This window comes from Cydia strobilella, chromosome 3, assembly GCF_947568885.1.
Source record: "Cydia strobilella chromosome 3, ilCydStro3.1, whole genome shotgun sequence".
Lineage (NCBI taxonomy): Eukaryota > Metazoa > Arthropoda > Insecta > Lepidoptera > Tortricidae > Cydia > Cydia strobilella.
Window position 1 is genome coordinate 6438204 of NC_086043.1, and position 26204 is coordinate 6464407.

Sequence of the window (26204 nt, forward strand, 5' to 3'; positions counted from 1 at the left end):
GACACCCGTTTCTTAGAATTCCATTCAATAAATATGTAAACGATACCACAGAACTTCTGTCTAAGAAAAAAAACCGGAACCCCAAAAACATATCCATTATCTATGTTCACATAAACATTGCTCTTTGGGATTAAGAGTATGTCTGCTTGTTCCTTGTGAAACAGGCATTGGATATTATGAAAAGCGATGCTTACATTTAAAAGAAATCTGATGTAACGTTAGAAGAACACCACCTGTGTACGGATATCGTTTATGGGTTTAAAGCACTGACTACATAACACCTCCGTTTAGGACACTAGTAATTGCTTCATGAACGCCTCGTAAATGGAACTATTAATAATTAATAAAACTTCGGTGATATTAATTTAGCGCAATTTGTCAGTTCACATTTTATTATTAAATATTGACTAACTTATCTACCTAATTAACTTGAACTATATATAAGTATAAGTAGTAATTGTAATATGTGTGTTTGTGTTTAATAGTCTCCATATTTAAGCTCTTTGCACTACCTGTTGACTTTTGTATGAGTTCTACATTTCCTGCTACCCAAAGGTTGTCTGGAAGAGATCGCTTTTTAGCGATAAGACCGCCTGTTGTTACCTGGTTCTATTTTTTCTTTAAATATTTCTTTGTAGTTTTACATGTATGTAAAATGTATAATTTTGGTGCAATAAAGAATATTTACTTACTTACTTACTTACTTACTTACTATATCAGTAATAATATATTCTATGATGTTTAGTATGACATGTGTAAATGTTTGTCGCATTGGGAATCATTAATAATGCTATATTTATAAAATAAATCACCACTTTCCTTTTCAAATTTTGAATGGTGGTACACAATTGAAAAATCCTATTATGTGCGTAAAGTCAAGGCAAATAACGTAAAGCGTTTTGTATGTGGCCACACGACGTCGGACAATGGCACAAAGAGCGCCGGCCTTGTGTCCACATCGCTAATCGAAAATCTACCACACTGTAAACCAGCAAAAGATAGACCTCGAGATATATAAAAAATGTAACGTAATCCGACGTCACACTAAAACTTATAAGCCTGAGGCGAGCATTCAGTTACCAATGGGAATAAAAGGCCGCGCGGTAATCTCTCGTCATTAATAAGGGTTCTTCACACGTTGAGTGTTAACATGACAAATGCGGTGGCCACAAAGCCGCCGCGCGCTGCGGGCCGTCCGATTTCGCTCCCGATTATCATTTCCACCTTGCCACACAAATTGAAGATGGATCTCTGAAATTATTTGTTCGAAACGGCACCGTGCTATTAGAATGATAGAAAAAAAAACTTGTTACCTTTTTTTCTACTCTTCGGTCTAAGGTTTATATTGTTTGTTGGGGCAACCCTAAAACTTTGTAAAGTTATAGGCTAATCCAATTATATAAGTTATCGTAAATAGTGAAATGATTCAATTGCTAAACACATGTCGCGTGCAAATAACGATCGCTGGCACACAGCACCTAGTGTACAAATAACTCTACAATGTCGTGTAGTCGGCCCCCGCTGTCCCGGGGCCACTCGTTGCAATTATTGTGAGTAGAAAATTAAATTAACACACACGCACGAGCTTGCCGTGTAACCCGGGGGAGGCTAGCCAGATAAACTTGGCCTCGAGGAGCTCGTAAACTACGCGCTATAAATGCAGACTCCTGAACGCAGTTACAACGGTAAGGAGCTCATGCACCTTGGTCACACTGGCAGCCATTTTGCTCCGTCCACTAATTGCACCCTTCGTAGTTATTTCATCGCTACGTACGTCTTTCTGTCTGTACTCATTAGCTTGTGGTTTTCGAATTAGCACTTCTATCATTTCCGTTGTTTTCTGTGGCCTATTGTTATGCGTAGTTGATTACAGGCTGTGACAACTGCATGTTATATCGTTACGCTAACAGAGGCCTTAGTACTTACATTGGTTTATGTCATGCGCTCTGTCATCCATCTACTTAATTTTCTGCAACCTGTTATTACTTGCCTTGATGCATTATAAACTAAATGTAATGGAAAAGTACGCAAGTATGTTAAATGTTTCGTTGATTGACATATTGGATTTTTAAATATAGATACAAACCATTCGAGGTCAATGGAAAATCAGTTGTCATACAATAATAAAGATAGACATATTTTATTTTAAGTAATATAACATAATTGTTACCGCGTTAGGCGGATTATACCGCATACATAAAGAAATTAAAAATATACCGATGTTACGAACCCTGTAGAGTGTTGGTGGTCAATGTTACGTTCTGTCAAAATTACTGACATTGTGCAAAAGCACATACAAAAATAATAATTGCAAAACAAAAATATTGATTATAGGTATTTATGTATGGTGGGCCAATAAGGCCAAATACGCATTACAATTATTTTATTTTAAGAAACAATGATAAGAGAGTTTTGAGAGGAGTCAAAACGTTGTCTAAAATTGAGCGTAGCCAACTAATAAATTTTTGAATCGACTAAGAATTTTCGATGCGTTTTTTAATCGAGACCGTGCTTGATTGGAACCAATCAAATGATGTAATTTATAGCCTGTCTCTCATGCCCAATCCAGGAGCCCGATTCTGTTCTAATCACGTTGATATAATTTTCGTCTCGTTTTAATTTTAATACGATCTTGGGTGAGCACCAATCAGCGTTAGCGGCTTCATGCCGACTGAGGCTGACAAAAAGCAGTGAGGATTCGTCTCGGATTTCGTTCGCTCTTATTGCGCGCGGATGCTTGATAACACGATCATATCAAAACACATCAAATCGTTTAACAAAATCGGCCTCCCGTTGTGTCCGAGAGTGTGTTACTGACCTTGACCTTCGTGGGATCGAGGTCGAGGGATTAATCCTTTGTGACGAATTGCGAGTTAGACGCGGTGTATACCTACTGATTGGATACTTAATAAACGCCTACCTATAAAAACAGTCCACCGGCAACCGATGCCTTCGCTTCGCGTTAAGAGGAAAGGTGACGTCCGCTTCTCGTTAAAAACGTACCTAGTCCCCATTTTCCTCTCTGGGTATTAACATTATACAAAGTATATTTACACAGTTTTATATATTATATTGCCATTATTGACCATAGCTATAATCCATCGTCTATGTTCGATTTTTTTAAATTATTATAAGAGTTAGGAGCGAAAAACAAACTCCATACAATTTTTTTAATTATATAATAATTAAAAAAAAAAATCAAACGAAATTGTGTAAAAATATTTTTCATAATATCCAGAGAGGAAAATGGGGACTACGTTTGTATGGTACGACTGTTTCGGGGCGGTCGTCCACTTTCGTCTTAACGGGATTGGATGGTTTTTAAAGGGTCGGCAACGCGCGTGTAATATCTCTGGTGTTGCAGGCGTTCATAGGCTACGGTAACTGCTTACCATCAGGCGGGCCGTATGCTTGATTGCCACCGACGTGGTATAAAAAAAAAAAAAAAAGAATCGAACTTTGGAGCTTGTTATCATCTGCTGAATAAGCACTGTCGTTGAAATATATATTTTTTGTATCAACTTTGGAATTTTGAATTTTGAAATCACACGCATCAATGTTATTTTATTACATTTTCATCAAAAAAAATTTTTGAATGCCCATAATCCAAATATCAGAATCCCATAATCCCTAATACAAAAAACCGATTTCACAGAACAGTTTATAATGCCATTACATTTATTTACAACCATAGTCCATCACTTAAAATACTTGCAATGGAGGAGTCTCACTCTGGTCTTTATCAGCAGTTCCTTTATTTGTTGATGAAAATACAAAAGCAACCGAATTGAGAACCTCTGTCAAAATACATTATGTCCAATATTGCAAACACTAGACGCGACTGTGTTCGGGCTCTCGAGCCGACCTAACTCCTGCCTCCCATAGCACGGTAACCACTTCAAGCGGTCACCTATCCCTTAAGTGATAACCTTCCATAACACCGTAACCACTTCAAGCGGTCACCTATCCATTGAGTGACCGCCGCCGATGCACGGGTACTTCTCAAGTTCTCACTTGTTCATTTGGAACTGTGAAATAATTAAGAAGTAGAAATTATATTACTGAAATAATACTGAAACTATAGTACTAGCGACAATCTATTCGAATATAAGTACCTACATGTGAACGTACTTTGCTATGCTGTGACAAAAAACGTTGATTAACCTGATAATAAGTACGGCGAGATTGCGGGCGAGATGGTGTTATAGTTAATCAGCTGTTGCGGTGTCAGAAGATCCATAACTCGGGGAATTGGGCGCGATGCGGGCGAAATGTGATAGAATTAATTCCCAAATTGCAGGTTCTTCGGGCCAAACCTGTTTTTTTGTTATTATTTAGCCTCACCGTACTCTGTTATTTGGACATCAATTTGAGGTGTATTGCACCTGCTAACCTCTTTAAATATTTATATTGTTATGAAACTTGGCCGCTATCACCGTTATTTATGAAGTTTACTTGTTTATGTCAAAGTTTTGTAAAAGAACTGGACATTTTGTAAACATTTGAAAGTTTTCTTTCGCGTTGTCATACAATAATTTAGGGTGACATCCAATTTAAGCCATAGAGGCTAAACATAGCTAGAGGTATTTCTTCTATACCTACGCCAGAATATGTCGTTACCAGTCTGCATGCATGAGGTCAGATGTACCTAAGTCGCTTTCTAAAAAAAAAAACTAAACAATTCATGGGATTAGGTTGCTGAGCAGAGCCCAAGTTTCCTAAGTGAGCCATAGAAAAAATGCCGGGACAACTTTAAGAAAATGATGATGCGTGTGGACTAAACGTATCTTTCGTACGATACTGTTTTATACTACCTAGTCTACCTACTATTGTTTGCAAGGTTTTATAACTATAATAGTATCGTAGCAATGAAAGTCATGGAAATCGTCAATAAAGTAAAACAGTACCCATACTAACATAATTTCTTTATATCGTTATTAGCGCTCATATCGACCCCGCCCCTACGTTTTGTACTATTTCGACGCGTCCCCTACTTCCGGTGGCTTTTGTGGGGGCTGCTTGTTTTGTAACGTGTCGTTTATGACGAGTCCATTATTAATTAACCTGTGATACCTGGCGTGGCTTTTGTGTTTGCAATTATAACTAGAATTTATGAAAATGAAAAACTATGATAAATGAATATCCTGGGCGCCTAGCCAATATATCAATTGTTTGCAGAAACCGAAACGAATACACAGACAGATAGCGTTTCGTTTCTTGGCTAGGCTCCCTTTTAATGGGCCCCCCTGTTAACCTACTTATCCCGCCCCACGTTAGAATAGTATCCCAGTAAAGTAAAGCCTAAACTGAATCTCAAATGTAAAAATATGTGCTCAATTAAAACAACGGATGACACGCACTATAATAACGTATATGTACTCCCACCGCGAACGAATATTGATTAACTATGTGGAAGAAACTATAAAGCTTATTGTTCTGACATTGAGTGAGTAACAAAAATAAGTGTTGAATTCAAAGATACTTTTCACGTGTTGCGTGTAATCGGTATCGAGTTGAAGTGCATATCCGTTTTACAAATGAAGCTGTATTTTTAAATCTATAGCACATGCCGCGTACCAAATGGCAATCATAGCGGTACCCATGGAGCCGGTGAGCACGCGACCAAAGTGTAAAAATACTAAAAATTTATATACCCCATTCTGAATCTTCCATTTCACCTATAACCATCGTTGGATTTTTGACCTTAAATGATCAAAATAAAGTGTAAGTTGCTGAGAAAATATGTGTCTGATTCCAAGTGCAAAAAGTAAGCAGTCAAATTGTCTTAACTTGACCGACTGGCATTCCAAACGCTTGTCAAATGTGGGCAAGATAATCGCTCAAATCAACCTGTATAAGAGCGTTTTTAATTACACATAGGATTTACGAATGTCAGGGATACGTTAAGCTGGTTGGCTTAAGAAATCAATACGTTTGCGCTCGCGCGTCTAACTATAACATACGACCAGCATAAATGCAGATGCCGCACCGGTAAAGCACGCGTCTCGATTGCTCGATTACAAGATTACCACCAAATCGATTCGAACGGCTCGTACCGATCCGTAGACTCCTACTATTACAATTAGGTACACTCGTGCTACGAACATTCCTCTATTAAATAGAACGTTTTTGTTTAAATCTGAGACGAATCGCTAATTTGAATACTGTTGTTATTCGGACTCATCTTATTTACCGGTTTTTATGAAGCCTTCGCATGCGACGGCAGTACGGAATGTGTTTATTGATTCACGCTCCGAATCCAAGTCTCTACTCATCGATTTCATACTCGATGTTCTGAAATAAAATTCGTTACGATTTCTTCTTTCATTTATACACTTTAGTAGGAATAGGCGCATTCCATTGTTTTCTAAATTCCTGTTTAATTAATCCTTTGAAGGATAGAGTGTGGGATATTTAATATGACGTGCGTTATTTTTAGGGTTCCGTACCCAAAGGGTAAAAACGGGACGTCTGTCCGCCTGTCCGTCTGTCCGTCTGTCCGTCTGTCTGTCTGTCTGTCACCAGGCTGTATCTCATGAACCGTGATAGCTAGACAGTTGAAAATTTCACAGATGATGTATTTCTGTTGCCGCTATAACAACAAATACTAAAAATATAATAAAATAAATATTTAAGTGGGGCTCCCATACAACAAACGTGATTTTTTTGCCTTTTTTGCGTAATGGTACGGAACCCTTCGTGCGCAAGTCCGACTCGCACTTGGCCGGTTTTTTTACTTAATTCCAACTAAATGCTTTTCTTTTAAGCTGTACATAAAATCCTAAGTAGATGAACCATTTATCAGGCCTTCAATATACTGGCCGCGTAGCCAACATGCCAATCGCTAACGCTCCGTAGCGATCGAAACGCAACTGTCACTGTCGCACTAATATGAAAGAGTGATAGAGAGACACAAAGCGTTTCGTTGTCGAAGCGATAGCGATTGTCACCTTGGCTAGGCCGGCAGAGGACCTACCGCGAAACAAATTTAAATCTTACATATTCGAGCGATATATAGAGGCAGATGAAGAATTTCTAATATAATCTTTATACCTTTCCAATTAGCTGACCAAGGGCGGGTTTAAATCCAGTAAGCTGTACCCGCACCTTTTTCATTACTTACACAAACAAATTGTTGTACAATGTTTAGATTTTTAGATAAATATATACTTACTTAATACTTGCTCTTTATACCTAAGATGGAGTAATTACCTACCTTATTCCTTATAACTAAGAACAGCTGTAAAAATTAATGAAATAAATTCATTTCTATTTGTATTTGAAGAAATTTCAATTTATCGTTTTTGCGGTAGGGCCTCAGATTTGGGACATATTTCCTACGTTATCTGATGTAAAGTTGGAGTCCCTAAAAGAGGAATAAACCTTTATGAAACCAGTACAATACATATAAGTAAATATAATCAATCAATCAATCAATGCATATTGTAGTTTTCCTTTTTAAATATTATTGTACGTTCTGTAAGTTTGTCTATCTATCTAATTCGAATTTTCCACTCATTTACTCTAAGGTTAGCTGGAAGAAATCCCTTATAGGGATAAGCTCGCCTTTGTACCTAAATTTATATGAATTTCATGTTAACAATTTTTGTTTTGTACAATAAAGTGATTTACTACTACTACTACTACTACTACATAGCTGCTAAATATTATAATTTAACACACTCTTTTATTCCTCCTCGATCAATGAAAATGAGCACAAAATCGGTTTTTTGCATTTTTGGTTGAAAGATCTTTTGGCTACCTTCCAATTGCCATTGCCTTTCAGCTCTTTGAGAAAGCCTTAAGTTCCGATTTTACACTTTCCAAAAATATTTTTTTGAGAATTCTTAAATTCCGAAAAATCATTGTCCGATCGGAAATAAAATAATTCAGTATTCAGAAATTGGGTCTTTTGTAAGGTCGGAAATATGAAATTCCCGATATTCGAATGAAGACGACTCATGTTTTAGTAATTCGGTATTCAGAAATTCGGTTTTTTGTAAGATCGGAAAAATTAAAGAAGTAAATGATCTCTTGCCAGAAGTGGGTTAGGTTAGGGTTGTACGTTGTTTCATAGACTACATTTTTATAGAATTTCGCTTCATATAAAATTATTCAAATATTATTAGTTCATTGAATAATCACTTCGCAGAATACTTACTTTGTAGAACTTTTAATCGTAGATTTTTGTTGCAAAGAAAATTTAAAGTTTCGATATTCATTTCATAGAATTTCTAATCATATATTCTTTACCCTTATATTATTTAGTTCATGTAAACTTTTTACCAAGACATATGTTTTATAGAATTATGTTTCTCATAAACAAAATCGCATATGTATTATCATTTCATAGAAAAATCCATTCGCAGAATACTTATTTTGTAGACATTTTTAAGTATAGATTTTTGTTGCTAAGAAATTCTAATGTTTGGATATTCATATTATACAATTTAGATTATTATTTATTTATTTTATGAAACTTACATTATAACGTCACAATAAAAAAAACCGTAAATTCCGATTATTATTAGATAGATTTAGATATGCATTCTTATTATAATATACGAGACACTAATTAAAATATAACTTCTGTTTGTAAATCAGTATCGTACAATAAAATATGTCGGTTCTGGCGCTGTTTTGCTCGCAGTTCTAACCTAACCTAACCTACTTCTCTGAACGATTATATCGATGAATAAGTAAAATAAAGACAAACAGTTTTCTTTAAAACATAATCCTACTGTTTGATAATTTTATTGAATAAAATAATAAGATTTTAAAATTCATTGAATTGCGTTTCTATGCATTGTAGTAAATAGATGTTGAAACAAGAATATTCGAAATAAAAATACAAGGACCAAATATTATATGAAACAGTTTCTTGTGTAACGAAATTCTGTGAAATTTGTGTCTGGGAAACAAGAATACCCCAAACATAATTCTACTGTTTGATAAGTTTGCTAAATAAAAAATGAGATTATGAAATTCATTGAAATGTGTTTCTATGACATATGTTTCATTAAAGTAAATAGTCTTTGAAACAAAATTATTCGAACTAAAAATACAAGGACCAAGTAATATACGAAACATTTTCTGTGAAACAAAATTATATGAAATTTCTGTCTGCGAAACAAGGGATCACCTTAGGTTAGACCTGCGACCCCCAGCCCCCAGGTAAACGAACTGTTGCCAGAAGTGGGTTGGGTTAGGTTAGAACTGCGACCCCCAAGAAATTGAACTGTTGCCAGAAGTGGGTTAGGTTAGAACTTTAACAACGTAGGTACTACCTTCATGTATTTAACAATAAATTCGAAATATCGTTATTCGGAAATTATAAAATAGGGATATTTAAATTAGGAATCACGTCAAATCGGAATTAAAAATGTCAGAATAATGGTAATTCGGAATTCGTGATTACAAAAATCGTAAATGTTAAATTCGGTGTATGTCACAATCGGAATTTTTATAATCGGAATTACGTAGTTCGGAATTTACAAAATTCGGCTTTTCCGCTTTTCGGAAATAAAAATCTTCGTGATTTTCATCATTTGTAATTACGACAGTCGGAACTTTGATGGGTCGAGCATTTGAAAATCGGAATGATAAAATTCGGCATAAATTGTTTCGGAATTATGTAATGTACCCCTCCGAGAAATAGTTCATATTTAAAAATAAAAATTTAAACAAAAATACACAGTAACCGAGTAAAATGTAGATGAAAGCGTAAAAAAAATCATGGACTAATTTCACGGATATCTAAACATGTTTAAGGATGGTCGAAGACACCTACCTTTTAGTAGGCACGTAATTAGGTACCTACAATTTATTTTTTATTGGGCAACTGATGTCTATCTATGGGCTACGGAGGTAGTGCGAGAAATGTATTCATCCTTTTGTCATTTGAAAGCAAGGGTGATTTGGTTTCAGCTAGACCAAGCGTAATTTTTAATAGTTAAACATTGTGTGTCCTTGTTACGGTAAAATCGCATTTTTCCAAAACGCTAGTTGCGCTTCACGGCACATTACGAAGCCATAAAATGGAATGAAATAATGTTTGTTGTGACAGCGCTTCCCGCATGACAAAATAGCCCATTTATTTCAGACAACAATGTAGTAAACATGGAATTTAATGTCCGTGGCGCGATTGTCGCGAAGTAGGTATCCTTTAAGAGCATACGGGAGCTAAGATTTAAATATTTTAGGTAAATATATCCGTCTGAAGCGGCTCCTAAAACTAGTGCGATAAGGACAACGTCAGGTTAGGCCAAAATCCTGCGTAAAAATCACAAAAAACTAGGTTTGGTACTCGACTGCTTCCTCCTCCAAAACTTAACCAAATGTAACGAATTTTTGAGATCTAAATAGTAATGAAATTATCTGTGTCGGATTGTTTTGCTTTTTAGGCTAATTGATGTCAGTTTTGAATACCATGCTTCTCTTTGCGGCCTAGTAACTTGGTCCGGCTCTAGAAACATGAGTAGCATAACTCGATATTTTTTAGGGTGTGCAATCTTAGAATTCCGAGATCACGAAATATCGAGATCTCGCATACTTTTTGCAAGCTTAATCTTGCATACTAAATCGTGCGCGATCTCGTAAGATTTGCAAGATTGGATTTATAGAAAAGGGCAGCACCTACAGTCAGCGTATCATTGAGCCTTTTCTGTTGCAGGGTATATGGTACGAAACATCCGATGCCAGTTGGCTGACAATACGCTCGCTAGATATGCTGCTCAGGAGATTTTTTCAAAATACCCCGTTATTTTCTAATATCGTCTTTGGTTACCGCGATAGTTACTCATGAAATAAAACTAAGTATGTTAACGGATTATATCGCGTAACTATACTGAATTTAATATGAACTAAAAGAGGGTTCTAAAATCAAAATTCCAAAAATAAAGGACTTGGGACGTCAGGATGTATTTTAAATTTATTATACGCGATTTAATCCATTTACATACTTTTATTCCGTATTTTTTTCAGTACATATTATATGCATTTTAACTCATTATTTCGCCGCTAGAACAATATTTTACTCAGTTTTAATAGAATTTTAAAAATAATTCGTAGATTTGCGAGATCTCGCAAAATACCGAGATCTTGCGAGATTGGACCTCTTAAATGTTGCAAATACCGAGATTGATGATTATGCTGCATGATAGCACTCCCTAATATTTTTTTACGATATGACGTCTCGCACATTGTCCCTTTTCTACTTCGTGCAAAACAAAAAGCCTTTTTATTCGTTGAAAACAAATTGTTTTCATACCGCCGCTGCGACGTAACCCGCATCGGGTTTGTCACGGCGTGAAATACGGGACAAGAGCGGAATGGAATCGAATTTATTTGTGCTCGTGCTCGTTCTAATAAATCGGGAGGAGGCCAGTCAGGGTTCACCGCAGGCCCGTAACTCATGTGCAATGTGCCGCGAAATCAATAGAGCTGACACTTCGAACGCAATGGCGAGGCCACTTGTAAACTTTTTGGTGTACACCAGAATTTATTTTATAGGTGTACCTACATAGATGCTTTAACCTGCACTGCTTTGACTAAGATAATTACAAATAGGTACTGCAAATTACGAGATGCCAAGCGAAATTGCGAAATGCGTTGAATGAATGACAAGCAGCGGTAACAGTTATGTTATTTACCAAATTTTAAATTAGGTTATATTTTAAACCTGGTAAGGATTTCAATGGCAGTTGATACTATAACCTCAACATTATGAAATAAAAAACACATATTATGTGTGTAAAAATTGTAAGTAAATTTAAATAACGACTAACTTATAAATTTTGTTGCTGTTTTACATTTATCACATAAGTAAAACACAGTTAGCTTTACATTTCGCGCAGTTTATTACGTTAGTTTTTTTTATACGATCTGCGACACTCAATTAAATTTAACATATTAAAATTAATGATTACAAATTACACTTTCTACGTGCATAAAAAATATTTTGGCATCAATTCAATAACATACACAAATCATTATCAGATTACAAGCTGTCAATACTGAGAGGCATTTTGGCCGCGAATCGAATAAACTTAATGGAAACTCGGCGTGTAATCAAATGGCAAGAACAAGCATTAATTTATTAAGGACGCTGAAATATCACCGCATAAATCGCTATCTCGGCTGTCAGTTTATCGACAATTATTCTTAATTGGATTATGAAAGCGGTGCATGGTGTCAGGGCGCTGGCGGCGCGGCGCAAGAGAGAAGAGGTTGCATGCAATTTTTCTAAAAAAACGGGATGCAATATAAAGTTAAATATGTAACTAAGAAATATGCCTAGGTTCCTACCTAGAGTAAAAATTATCCAATTTAAAATTTACGGAAGTACCTATTTTGTAAGTTCTTACTTTAAATATAGTAATCGATCGAAGTTTTATTTTCGAACAATTTTTTATCGACATTATTTTCCATGTTTGACCGGCAAATTAGTGGTTTTTTAAACCATTTTTATTTTACTTTAAAGTTTAGAGATATGTTGCACCAAACACAATTAAAGTCAGACCAAGCTAAGTTTGCATGGCATATGCAATGAGAATGTCATCATTAATGTAAAATCAGTCACTCAGCAATTAACTATGGAACTTCCCATTTAATAAAATTTTGCGAACGCTTTGGTACCTACAACCGACCTTAAATCAGCATAAAACCACCCCTGATTTATACATGTATAACGAGTAAATTATTAAACCTCTAATTGAATGACAACTATCGCACACCAGTGCCATCTTCGGCGCAGGGACACCGTCGCCTCATTGGCGGAGGAGAAAGGGGCGTCTAGTAGAGACCCGCCTTCACTCTCGTCATAGACAATGTCAATAAAGCATCCAGATTTTTCAAATTACAATTCAATAGTTCTACTTTACTGTAAAACCTCAAAATATATAGATATACAAATTAACACACATAAGTAAAACATAAATTTGATAAAGACAAATATGAGATATTGATTTTATAGTACCTTGTAGCTCTTGTAAGTGACTCGGTTTTGCCACTGTAAACTTATGTGTGTAATAAATTATGATAAGTATATAATGGAACTGGTGCGAGTATAATTTAAAATCAATTTAAATTATGTTTATATTTGTATGCGCTTTTTGCGCTTTAAGCTTGACAAAAAGACAGACTCTAAATATTAATAAATAAGAGACTAATATATTGACTATACCATTTTTCTGATTTAGAAGCTAAAATAGAATAGAATAGTGTTGCTTTATAATGTCTTTTGAGAAGGACACTCCACGGGCGTTTCTCCGTACAAATATTGTCACCAAATTTTGTCCTTAAATGCGTAGGTACCTAGGTACTTAGACTAAATGGATAAATATGGGTCCGCTATTTTGTTAACACAATATTTGATGTGAGTTATTAAAGGTCAAAGAGTATAAAGTTCGTTAAGTAAATAACTAGTTGTAGGAACATACCTACCTTGAGAACTTACAATGATACCTATGTAGGAAGGTATATTCATGCGACCTACCGGCAAGCTAGTTCAAAGTCTGCCGACGTGGCATTAGCACACTAATGGCCCTTGATTATGATATTTACTACCAAACTCCGATCCCAGTTACACGACAGTCCTGCCACGCGAAATACACATTTACTCACTCGATATAAGGTCTCTCTCTATGGTTTTCTAGTTGTTTTTCTATACATAATTTCAAGCCGAGTTCTTATTTCCATTACCTGTCATGAGTAAGCGAGTGCTGGCTTCAGACAAACCAGTGTATAATCCCCCCGTATTCATAAAACTAAATTTTGTCTCTATCTTACAAACACAAATGTCGAAATGACTTATAAGGAGAAAACGATCACCAACTCAACGGCTTGTTAGATTTGATACACATTTATATGAATAACGCTATACTTAAGACAACTTACGACGTCATCTTGGACAAAATGGCGTTTTTTTTGTTGATTGCCCATAGCAGAGTCGCAGAGCCATATTTTTTGTAAGTGAACTCACGGAGAGAGTAAGTAATAAGTATATGACTTTATAATATAAACAAGGTCAAAGAAATTATTACGGAACATACCTAGTGCTAAAATATGTGACGACATGTATGAAAAAATATATTTTACCGTTTTTGTTGTTATGGATTTTAAAGACCATGGCGGGCTACAGTTCTAAGCCGAGCTGTAGGAGACCAGTGCTTGGAATTGTACCAATGGCCAAGTGTTTTAATAAACAAAGCCAAAGGCCGAGCTTTTCATAGGGCAGAAAGACCGGAGTGTCCGCTCGGCTCGCTTCCGAGCGAGGCCAAAGAGAAAAGCTTAGAATTCGACTTCAAATGGTATTCTTGACACGAATGCTAGGTAAGTGAACTCAACACGCGGCCAGCTGATGTTCCTACTAAACAAACTTATTAAGCAAATGGACGCAAATTGATGTGTTTAGGATTATGCATTAGCATTATGCAGTACATGTGCAAATTGTGCAACTGTGCAGCCAGCCGTTCAATGGTAGAGGTTGTAACTGTCATTCCAAGTTTAAATGTTGCGTCGAATATTGATGACTAGGGTATTGGTTAGGGTTTAGGGTTATACATTATACATGATCTTGATTCTAAATAAGGCAGCGAGGGAATATTAGACACTTTACGTTTATTGTAAACTCGAAGGTAGCGTCAAGTTCAACGGAACAGCAAGTTAAGCGTTTTTTTGATGATGAAACTAAGATTTTGGAACAGGAGTCACTGTTTAGTAGTAAGTAGCTATAATATGCTGTACTCCTAAGTTTACAAATTGAAACCTACTTTATTTATTTTACGGCTCACTGAAGATTTTTCGCTGTAACGCTACAATAGGTACGTAGGTACTTTTTCCTCATAACATAATTAATAATTTTTAAGAAAAAAAACCGACTTCAATGGGGGCCGCTGAAAGTTTACTTATTGTTGATGGTGCACTCTTAGATTCCAGACAATGAAATGAAAAAAAGACAGCATCTTTTGCCTAATTATGTAGAAAAGGAGGTAAAACCACCCACTTTTCTAGTAGCATTTCGTTTTTGTAAGGGTCGCAGTTCTAACCTAATCTAACCTACTTTTCTGATAGCATTTCGTTTCTGTAAGGGTCACAACTCTAACCTAACCTAACCTACTTTTCTGATAGCAGTTCTGTTCTGTGAGAATTGCAGTTCAAAACCCGCCCACCCACCTAACCGACTTTTCTAGTAGCATTTCCGGGTCCGGGTCCGGGTCCGAGTTGGAGTCCATGTCCAGACCCGGGTCCGGGTCCGAGTCCGGGTCCAAGTTTGGGTCTGGGTCCATAAGGAAGAGAATCGCCAAACGTGAACTATATGTCATTGAAGAGTTCCATTCTGATCATCATCAGCAGTTCCACTTCATCAAATGTCACTTTTTTAAATGCAAATGCTGGATTTGTTGATGAAAATACAAAAATCACTATATGTATGCCTTTCACATTTGAGGAGTTCCCTCGGTTCCTCGTGGGTCTCATCATCAGACATAGACCTAGCATTACATAGATGCAGCCTACTGCGTGCGCCCGTAAGGGATAGACATAGATGACGTCATAAACGTGGGGATACCATATTGGTAAAAATTACCCCAATATTTGATATCACGTTGTGGCGATTACCCTGGAGGCAAAGTTTGACGGTATTCAAATTGTTGAATAAAATGTCAATGGGCCGTTCTTTTTAGGCGTATGAACAATGAAATACCTCCTATAATTCGCGCAGGTGGTACAAAATTAAACATGTTTAGTAAATAAAACGTAAAATAAAATGTATTATGAGTTTTAATTTTATGAAATCACAAGTCACAATCCCATTATTCTCACCAATTAATGTACACCACATTTAATCTTCACAACATTTATTTATTTTATTTTTTGGAATTAGAAATACGAAAAAACTTCGAGGTCAAAATTACCCATAAAATTATAATATTTTCATCTGGTATCCCTAACATGATTGTTATGCAGCTAAATTAAGAAGAAGATTAAAAACGGCTGACCTCAGACTCGTCTGAGTAGCTGACATATTACCACAAACAACCTACGTAATTTGGGCGGATAATTTTACAAATAATGTTTTGTTAATTTGCGTAAATAATTGTGATATTTTTATTGAAATCATTTGTTTCTACATTGCTTTGAGTGTAACGTAATTTTACGATGTTATTCTCACATATTGTGTTAAGAGGAAGGTGTAAAATACCGTACTTACGTGTGAAAGGTTATGTTCTCATATTTTTTCTCAGAGCGGCTATTACAGCCGATTACAGAACAATTCACCATTATTTTATCAATTCAAAACGCTAACCATCACTATGTTTTATAAGAGAAAGCACAATTTCATAGAAAACAACAATAATTAAACAAGCAACGAACAAGCATGACATGTCACGTACTTATTTGTTTGCCACAATTTCGGTTGTGGCAGCGGTGGAAAAGTGAAACTATGACAAAGACAAAAAGTTATGTATTGCTCTCTGTCACTACTACTGAAAGATACATAAGACTATCCCGTTCGGTCATTTCGCCCCACCCCTCATGACCGATCCATGTTATACTAGATTCATGTCATCAGAACTCGAGCTTGACAAAAATATGTCTTAAAAACTTAAGTTGCTTAACAAACATAAAGAAGAGGACAAATCGCCAAACGTAAACTATGCGTCATTAAAGAGTTCCATTCTGATCATCATCAGCAGTTCCACTTCATCAAATGTCACTTTTTAAAATGGAAATGCTGGATTTGTCGATAAAAATACAAAAATCACTATATGTATGCCTTTCACATTTGAGGAGTTTCCTCAATTCCTCATGGACAAAAATGTTTCTTGAAAACATAACTTGCTTAACAAACATAACGACGAGGACAAATCGCCAAACGTGAACTATGCGTCATTGCAGAGTTCCGTTCTGATCATCATCAGCAGTTCCACTTCATCAAATGTCACTTTTTTAAATGTAAGTGCTTGATTTGTTGATGAAAATACTAAAATCACTATATGTATGCCTTTCACATTTGAGGAGTTTCCTCAATTCCTCATGGACAAAAATGTTTCTTGAAAACATAACTTGCTTAACAAACATAACGACGAGGACAAATCGCCAAACGTGAACTATGCGTCATTGCAGAGTTCCGTTCTGATCATCATCAGCAGTTCCACTTCATCGAATGTCACTTTTTTAAATGTAAGTGCTTGATTTGTTGATGAAAATACTAAAATCACTATATGTATGCCTTTAACATTTGAGGAGTTCCCTCGATTCCTCATAGATTCCATCATCAGAACTGCTTTTTGACAAAAACGGGACCAATCTGTATGTATATACTTACAATCAAAAAAAGAATTTTCAAAATCGGTCCAGAAAGGACGGAGTTATGGAGTAATAAAAAAAAAAACCGAAGTGAGAACCTCCTTCTTTGAATTCTTGAAAGTCGGTTAAAAAATACTCTATTGCATATGTTCTTCCCTAAAAAAAGAACCTATAGATCACAAACTTAACACATTCAGTGCCAGCGTGTGCTACTCGCTACGAGTATAGGCGATAACATGCGAAATCCCGTATGTAGCGAAAAGCTACTACGAACTGAGCACCCGCCTGGTGGGTTGTTGGCAGTGAATGCGAGTTGAGATATGTAATACAATGCCTTATTGAGAGTAGTCAGTCACTGAAAATCACCTATTTACTTAATAAATATCAGACGATAACTATTTCGTAAATAGATTGTTCCCGATAGGCTGGCTACCAGCGCTCATAAATACCGGTTATTGTTTCACTAAAAGTGCTTACTTGTGCCACTAAACTATGGTGCCTACTAGTAGACCAAAAACATTTTTAGGGTTCCGTACCTCAAAAGGAAAAAACGGAACCCTTATAGGATCACTCGTGCGTCTGTCTGTCTGTCTGTCTGTCCGTCTGTCACAGCCTATTTTCTCCGAAACTACTGGACCAATCAAGTTGAAATTTGGTATACATATGTAAGTTTGTGACCCAAAGACGGGCATGTAACGTAAACAAATTAATTTTAAATATGGGGACCACTGTGGGGGGTAAATGAGAAAATTTAAAAATAAAGTTTTTCAAACTATATCGTGTTATATATCAAATGAAAGAGCTCATTGTAAGAATCTCAAATATATTTTTTTTATAATTTAGGATAAATTATTTAGAAGTTATTCAAGAAAATAGGCAAAAAATTACCATTCCCTCCCCTTTATCTCCGAAACTACTGGGTCTAAAATTTTGAAAAAAATACACGAAATAGATCTTTACCTATAGATTACAGGAAAACCTATTAGAAATTGCAGTCAAGCGTGAGTCGGACTTAATTACTTAGTTTTTGATCCGACCCCTACGGGTTTTTTAAAGACATTTCACTCACGTTTCACATAAAAAATACATTGTTTAAATTGTGTAATGTACGGAACCCTTGTAACGCAAGTCTGACTCGCACTTGCCCGGTTGTTTTTTAATAGCCTATCTTAATTGTTTGCTTGCCTCTGCCCGGCTTGTCTGCGGTGTCCATTCGGTAGCCAGTTTGGCCCACCGATTCGGGTGCATACGGCAGACATGTCCCGCCCAATCCCACTTAATCTTAGCGGCCTTAACACCCACATCTACGATACCAGTTCTGGAGCGCAGTTCCGTGTTCCTAACCCGGTCGGTTCTGCGAACTCCTAGTGTGCTGCGCAGCGCACGTACACGTATTTTAAATACAAAATGTTACTAAAAATTAAAACTACATACTATCATTTCTCTAAAGAAACCGTATAATCTTCAAAATGTTCTCCTTTCATCATTGATACACAGACGTGTGTTAAAATTAGCAATACCATAGAGTAACTTATACTAGAGCGGTACTGTCATAGTAAATTTTGTAACCCCAGTAAATTCACTGCCATCTGTCGACACACTTTAAAACTAAAAATAAATATTTATAAAAATACGATAAAATGTATTTAAATATGAATAAATGTTTTTTTTATTTGCATTAATTATTTTTATATGATTTTGACCCATGTTCTTTCACTGGTATGTGTTAAAATTATAAATAACAAACGAAACAGTCAACGCCCTCTATACGAGTGTAGGCCAAAACTAGTGGCGCCATCTAATCGAGAATCAAATTTTCATGATTTTCGAGGCACGTTTTATCCTAAGACTGTATCCATCTATTACGGAGTTATATCTATCTTTGGCAATACTTAATATGCCGCAGTTAAAAATTGATAACGTATTTATAGGCCACTGTATTATCCTATGGGATAACCACACACACACACGCACACACGTATGAACAACGGTAGTATAAAATACCAAACCCATGAACGATAATAACTACCAGCTATAAACGTCACGATTAATTATATCCTACATAATTATATTACATCAAGTTTGAGTGCATGGTAGAGCATTAGGAATAGCTTTTATAGTGGAACCGAATCTTATGCAAATGAGGCGGCTTCGAGCAAAGCGTTGCCTAAATATTAGTTTAATATTTTGGAGATTGTATCACAGACCGGCGGCTGATTGGAATAATGATATAGCTCATTTGCACGAGCTTTTAATAGGCAGGCTGCTGTTGCGTGAGTCTATTTGGAATCTCTATACCAATACATAGTACTATTATATGTTGATTTCCGGACGGGATACCATAATCTACATTAAAATACAAGTTCTTATTCAATATAAAACGAGAGTTTTCATTCAAATATAAGGTACACACAGGACACTGATAGCTCACAATTTAGCTTGCTACCATAATTTAAATAATAAATAGTCTTTCATTGAAGTATTTTCATTTAGGACGCAGTTATAAAAACAAGCAATAAACTGACAAGTGAAAGTCGGTATCGCGCTCCTTGATTATTGAAACTGATATTAATTGTGACGTTTTCAATTAAAAGGTACCACATTGTCGCTTACCATAAGGACGAAAATTGCTTATATCTTTATACGAAAAACCTGTCAGAGCGTCCTTATGGCAAGCGACAATGTGGTACCTTTTGCTTGAAAACGACACAAATTGTCGCGTAAATAAAATACATAGGTATATTTGACTTTCATTTGGCACGTAGAATCAGACAAAGCATTTTAAATAATCTATAATTTATAAAGTTCCGTGTGTTGATTCAATGCACCGACAAAGTTACAACCGCCGGGATGTCAGCCGAATAAATTATGTAAATAGTACGAGGCGGGGTCTCGCTTTCTTGTAAATGATTTGGCGTTTTAGCTCGATCTAATGGCGGTCCGGCCACGCACCTCATCTACATATCCACGAGTTCTTGTCACAAACTCTTATCTTATCTAACCTGTTGCTGTAAAATTCACCTTACTCCTTAGTAAATAAAGTTCACATATAATTACAAAATAACTGATATGTGAGTTTTATTACGTTTAATGTCAGTATTAATACCACAAATTATTTAATTGCCCTTTACTACGGCTTACACGCAAACCTAGCCTTAATAAACAATGGGTTTTGTTTTATGTCAACGGGCTTTTGATTATTTTAGCTAATTGCATACAAATTAAAAGAGTAATACTGGTGTCACGGTTTTGCTTACGTATTTAATCTTTCTATTTGTTTAATCGTATGGCAAACAGGATTCGAGTCGCTTAAAATAAAAAATAAAAATTAAACAACTAGGTATATCCAATGTCTTCGCCCATAGTGCTGCGTCTTCACTAGGCGCGAGCAGGTCTGAATGGTTACCATGAAACTTTCTCTTAGGGCATTCGTATATTATGTGGTAGATAGTCTGCTTTGGGGCTCCGCAATCACACTAGCGTGTCTCGGCACACCCGCACTTGAACATATAGACACAGCGTCCATTCTGGGAGCGGAAAAACATCCTGGCTTTTTCGTAGGATTGAAGTTCGATAGGGACTGTCTAGGTGGATCTGACGTCCAATCCTTTCTCCATTCTTTATTTATATTCAACCCTGATTCCCGCAGTATTTCAATCTCAAGAAAGCAGGCAGCAAGCAGGTATCGCAGGAATCTATGCGATATACTCCTAGCCTTAAGTAGCAGGCACACTTGATCTTGTATAGAGTTCCCGAGATTCCAACAGCCACACAAACGAAAGCCTGAGCCTTCAATAAGGTTGTTGACACATGTTGAATTTTATAACTAAATCAGCTAGTTAACTAGATAGAAAATGAGCAATATATCATAATAAATTGGACTTAATAAAAATATTGGAATAATAAAAAATACAGGACCTCAAAGTTTCAAAATGGAACTTTTTTTAAACATACAAAAAGGAAAAAATAATGATACCATTCGATTCCTTACATTTTATTTAAAGAATTATTGTATAGCAACTATATTATACATAAACGCAACATTTTACCGACAAAATCGCAATTTTCTTGTTTTCCATACATCGAAACTGCTTCTGTTACATGCTGACGTCAAGATGTACTGCCATTTTGTTAGGACCGTTTCGTCAGTGAACTGCGATTGTCTGACTTTGATTATCATTTGTGATTTTTGTATTGCTTTAAGGAAATGGGTATGGGCTTTAAGGGAATTCGATGATTCGATCTTCAAAACAAACCTGATCGACTGATCCCATTCATAAAAAATTGTGAACTACTCTATTCGCACGAAACCACGAGGCGCTCGGAATGGCACCTCTGACTCTGAAGTGCCAAGTGGGCGGACTCCACTTTACCCCGTCACCTCATTCCCAGATCGTGACAAATGGTGGCGGCATCTTTCATCTGCTCAATTTACAAAATCTCTGTTAATGAAATAACAACTGTGTTGTCAGAGGTTTAAAGTGCACGTTGCAATAATCGGGCTTTAGGAAATATTGGAATGATAATGCAATAACGAAATTTGGAAATAATCGCAAATAGCCTTTAAATAAATGCCCCGAGGGAGATATTAAATTTGGGAATTAAAAAGTACCTGTGCCAAAATGTTATTATAAAGGCACAGGAAGACAAGAATTAAGACAGAATTACTTATTCATATATTTTATAAACACTTAATTGTTTTAGAAACTAAAATTGAACTGAAAAACTTACATCCTCATTTTAAACAGGATTTTCTTCGCCATCAGCAATTCACCACCTATGTTCCACTGCTCTGAGGCACTCTGGCGAAAACGAAATGTGCTGTGCTACATATTAAAATTATTTTAAACGGGTCACTCGCGTATTATTAGCAGCGTTTTACCTACCATTAAAACGCTTATTAAGCGATAACCTTATTTGAAGCCTAACATAAATAAATAATTTGAGAGTAGCGAACTTGATTTCCTGTAACAGATCGGTCAAACCACGAATACTCCCCACTTCATCCCTACCTTGTGACGTCAGGTTTTGTGCACCAGGTGGGGCAACGAGGCAGGTAGCTCTCGGAGCCTTCGTCATTGGCGTTTTGTTTGCCGTAGCAATCGGTCATTTTATAAAACCTTAAAATTATCAAGTGGTTTTTAAATTGCAAACGGGTCACTCGCGTATTATTAAGTCGAATAGTAGCTAGCGTGAGTGACCCGTTTAAAAATAATTTGAATATGTTTGAATCTCACGGGAGTTTTATTGGTGTGCTACTACGACGCTACGACTTAATCCTATGACATCAATAATGACTACGATAAGTAAAAGTCTGTGCAATATTTTTGTAATGTTTTTTTTTTATACCACGTCGGTGGCAATCAAGCATACGGCCCGCCTGATGGTAAGCAGTTACCGTAGCCTATGGACGCCTGCAACACCGGAGATATTACACGCGCGTTGCCGACCCTTTAAAAACCTGTACACTCCTTTTCTGAAGAACCCCATACTGTAGCCCCTCGGGAAAACCTCGGCAGGGAGCTCATCCCACAGCCGAAGCGTACGCGGGAGGAAATTCCTCTTAAACCGCACAGTACGCGACCATTTAGGTGCTAGGGTGTGAGGATGAACACCCTGCCGATGGCGAGCGGTGCGGTGATAGAAAGCGGCCGTTGGCATCATGTCAAACAGTTCTTCAGAGCACAGCCCATTGTACAAGCGGTGGAACACGCATAAGGAGGCGAAGTCTCTCCTTAGACTTAAAGGTTCAATACCGCTTGTGAGTTTGGGATCGTCGACGATTCGTACAGCGCGCCTTTGGACTGAGTCGAAGGGTCCAAGCTGGCATCCAGGTGCTCCTGCCCAAAGGTGACAGCAGTACTCCATATGGGGTCTGACTTGTGATTTATATAGCAGCAGACTTTGCCCCGGAGTAAAGTATCGCCGTGCTTTATTGAGCACACCGATTAACATTAGATGTTAAAAAAGTGAAAGACAGGCTACCATATACTTAACATTAAAAACTTTCGCGTTTTGAACACATATTAAATCACATTTACAATCGGGTCTGACGCGAATTTATTTTGATACCTTTATTTACCGACGTTTCGACACAGGTTTCACTAGTCGTGATCGCGGCTCACCCCACCCCAGAAGATAGAAGGAAAGAGTGTATGTGTAGCTCGCGTGGCGCAACGACGACCCGGTGGCTCCATTGCTCGCCGCGAACTTCAGTCTGCTCCCGATCGATGTCTGCTTGCGACGTCAGGTTTTAAAAACAAAATGGTTTCTTGCGCAATAATTAACTGTTCAAACTACCAATAAAGTTGGAGCTGTTAATGGAGGTATTTCTTTTCATCGGTAAGTACAATTTGTCCTTAAATATCTGTTATTAATTAAAAAACTATTTATTTTATTTTTTTCATCAAAACAGTAGCGGGCGATTGTGTGCCAACGCTAGCTTTTCATTGAGGCTTAAATTTGACGAGCCAGACTTGGCGTGCTTTCAAAACCAGCGATGTAAAAATAAGCTATTCAAACTGTCGAGTCACGGTTGATTTCTCATTTTTTCTGTCAAAAGTAAGAATAGTGCTGTACACTGCGATTTTCTTACTCGATTATTAAAACAGACGAAATGATAATTACGTTCTTATATTATTATGCAGCTATACAGTATGTATCAGAACGAAAGGCCAAGAAAGAGACCCATTAATGTTTAGACCATAAATATGATTATGGTGCCGGGCGTATGCAAATTTAGCATCTTTTAATGGAAGTGATTTTTTTTTTATAAACAATTATTTTATTAATACCTCCTGTATTATTTATTTACAGTATTATCAATAACAACAAATAAAATGACGTAAATGTCATAAATGTCAGTTGATAAAGTTAGACAGCTAAAGTTGAGTGCACACTCACGTAATTAAATGCGACTCAGTTCGATGTGCCGGCCGCCGGTACGTAAACATCTGAGCAAATGACGACGATTATTTTCGTGTACTTTTCGCAGCAAATTCGGATTTTGCCGGACACGCGTCTAATTTTATCAAATGCTTGAATTATCCGTGCTTGTAATTCTTCGTGAGTTTGTGATTCCCTTTCATTAAACACTGATTGTTTCACCCAACCCCAAAAGAAAAAATCAAGTGGAGTGAGATCGGGTGAACGAGGTGGCCAGAGGGTCGCTCCGAATCGGCCAATCCACTGTTGTCCAAACATTTCATTTAAGCGGTTTCGTACTTGCATCGAGATGTGAGGTAGTGCACCGTCATGCTTGTACCAGGTATTTAAATCGTCAGCTAGAGGTAAATTGTCCACGTAGTCACTGACAGTTCCATTCAGTATTTCGAGATACCGCTCACCGTTCAGTGTTCTATTTATACATTTATCGACCATCTAGTCTGATGTGATAATTCGCGACCAACGTGAGGGTTTCTAATTTTAGGAGCCCAATGGTGGACACATCTCCGGTTGCACATTCCGTTTCTAGCAAACGTGCTCTCGTCGCTCCAAATAACTTTTTTCAAAATCCTGTCTTATTTTTTGCAAAGCCCAATCTGCATACTCAGTCCGTTTGTCATAATCGTCGGCTTGTAACGCATGAACTTTTTTAATAGAGAAAGGGTGTTGTCGATCCCGTTTTAGTATTCGATGGACGGAAGAGTTCCCGGTTGGTTGTGAAAATGGTCTAGTACATGTTCTTCCTCTCTCACGTGTAATTGTGGAGCCTCTCCTCGGTTGATCGGCACCGGCGGGTTGTTATTTCGCAGTCGGATAAGCGTATTGACGATCACATGGCCATGGTTGGGTTGCCTTCGTGCGGGAAACCTCTCCGCGTACAGACGAAGAGCGGCATTCCCGTTTCCCCTACACTCTCCGTAAAGAAGGATCATATCCACAAGTTCCTCCGCAGAAAAACTTAAAGGAATTACCAGTATTTTTTTATTTAAATTTCTATTTATTAGATTTTCTTGGCAGACGAATGTCAAACTGACTTGAAGTTTAAATTTAAAGGAATGTCAAAGTGAACTACAATGATATGCAAAATCCTTGTTGTAAATAATAATGAAATAATAACAAAAAATAGTCCTTAAATGATAATTTTAGGAAGTGTTTAGTGTTTCGTATGTATTCGGCTTATCAATATCTGGTGATAGTTGAAATTGCAGTAATATGATATGATCTGGATTGGTTTTAATTAGTTTGTTTACGCTTATAAGTCTTACTGTTTCTACAGGCTGTTACAAGAATTTTTAACCGACTGCAAATAAGAGTACTCAAAGTCATGTTGAGATTGAGCATAGTTAAAAAAAGCAAATAAAAGTTATTAGTAAGTATTCTATTAGAACATACTCCACTTTACCATCAACCAGGCTTCAGCTTGGCCTTTCGTTCTGATACATACTGTATAATGTACGTAGTGCAAAGCAAATATTATTAACAAACAGGTGGCGGTGCACAGAATCGGTGCCGTGTTCTAATCGATCTGTGAATCGATGCTTTTGAATCGTTTTCGCGCGGCTTATGTTTCTCATCACCAATTATGCTCGTGACGTCGAAGTACCTACGCAAAATGTTACACGCTCGGTCTCCCTACAAAGGCTACAAATTGCTGAACTCTTTCCTTCTATCTTGATATAGTTCTGTGATTTTTATTTTAAAATTTAATTCAGGCAACAAGGCCTATATAAAATCTAGTACATATACCTTATAGACTAACATACATATAAATTTCATAAACTTAAAAACTAAACACTATTTTGGCAATAGAACGTCGTGGCCGTGGCTCCGTTGAATCGTCAACGTGAATTATCATTTCCTCTGTCGAAAATAATTATCATTTCTTCTGTCGGTTCTTATAGATATTTTAGAATCGATGCCGTGTTCTAATCGATCTGTGAATCGATGCT

The 26204-nt window shown here is 36.7% G+C and overlaps 1 long non-coding RNA gene across 1 annotated transcript in view; it reads left to right on the forward strand.

Moving 5' to 3' along the window:
- Positions 1-558: 558 nt before the first annotated feature.
- LOC134755814 (uncharacterized) overlaps positions 559-26204 on the forward strand; it is a 133696-nt gene continuing 108050 nt past the window's right edge. The window contains exon 1 of the long non-coding RNA XR_010129084.1: positions 559-637. This is a non-coding gene — a long non-coding RNA (uncharacterized LOC134755814). The remainder of the gene's footprint in view (positions 638-26204) is intronic.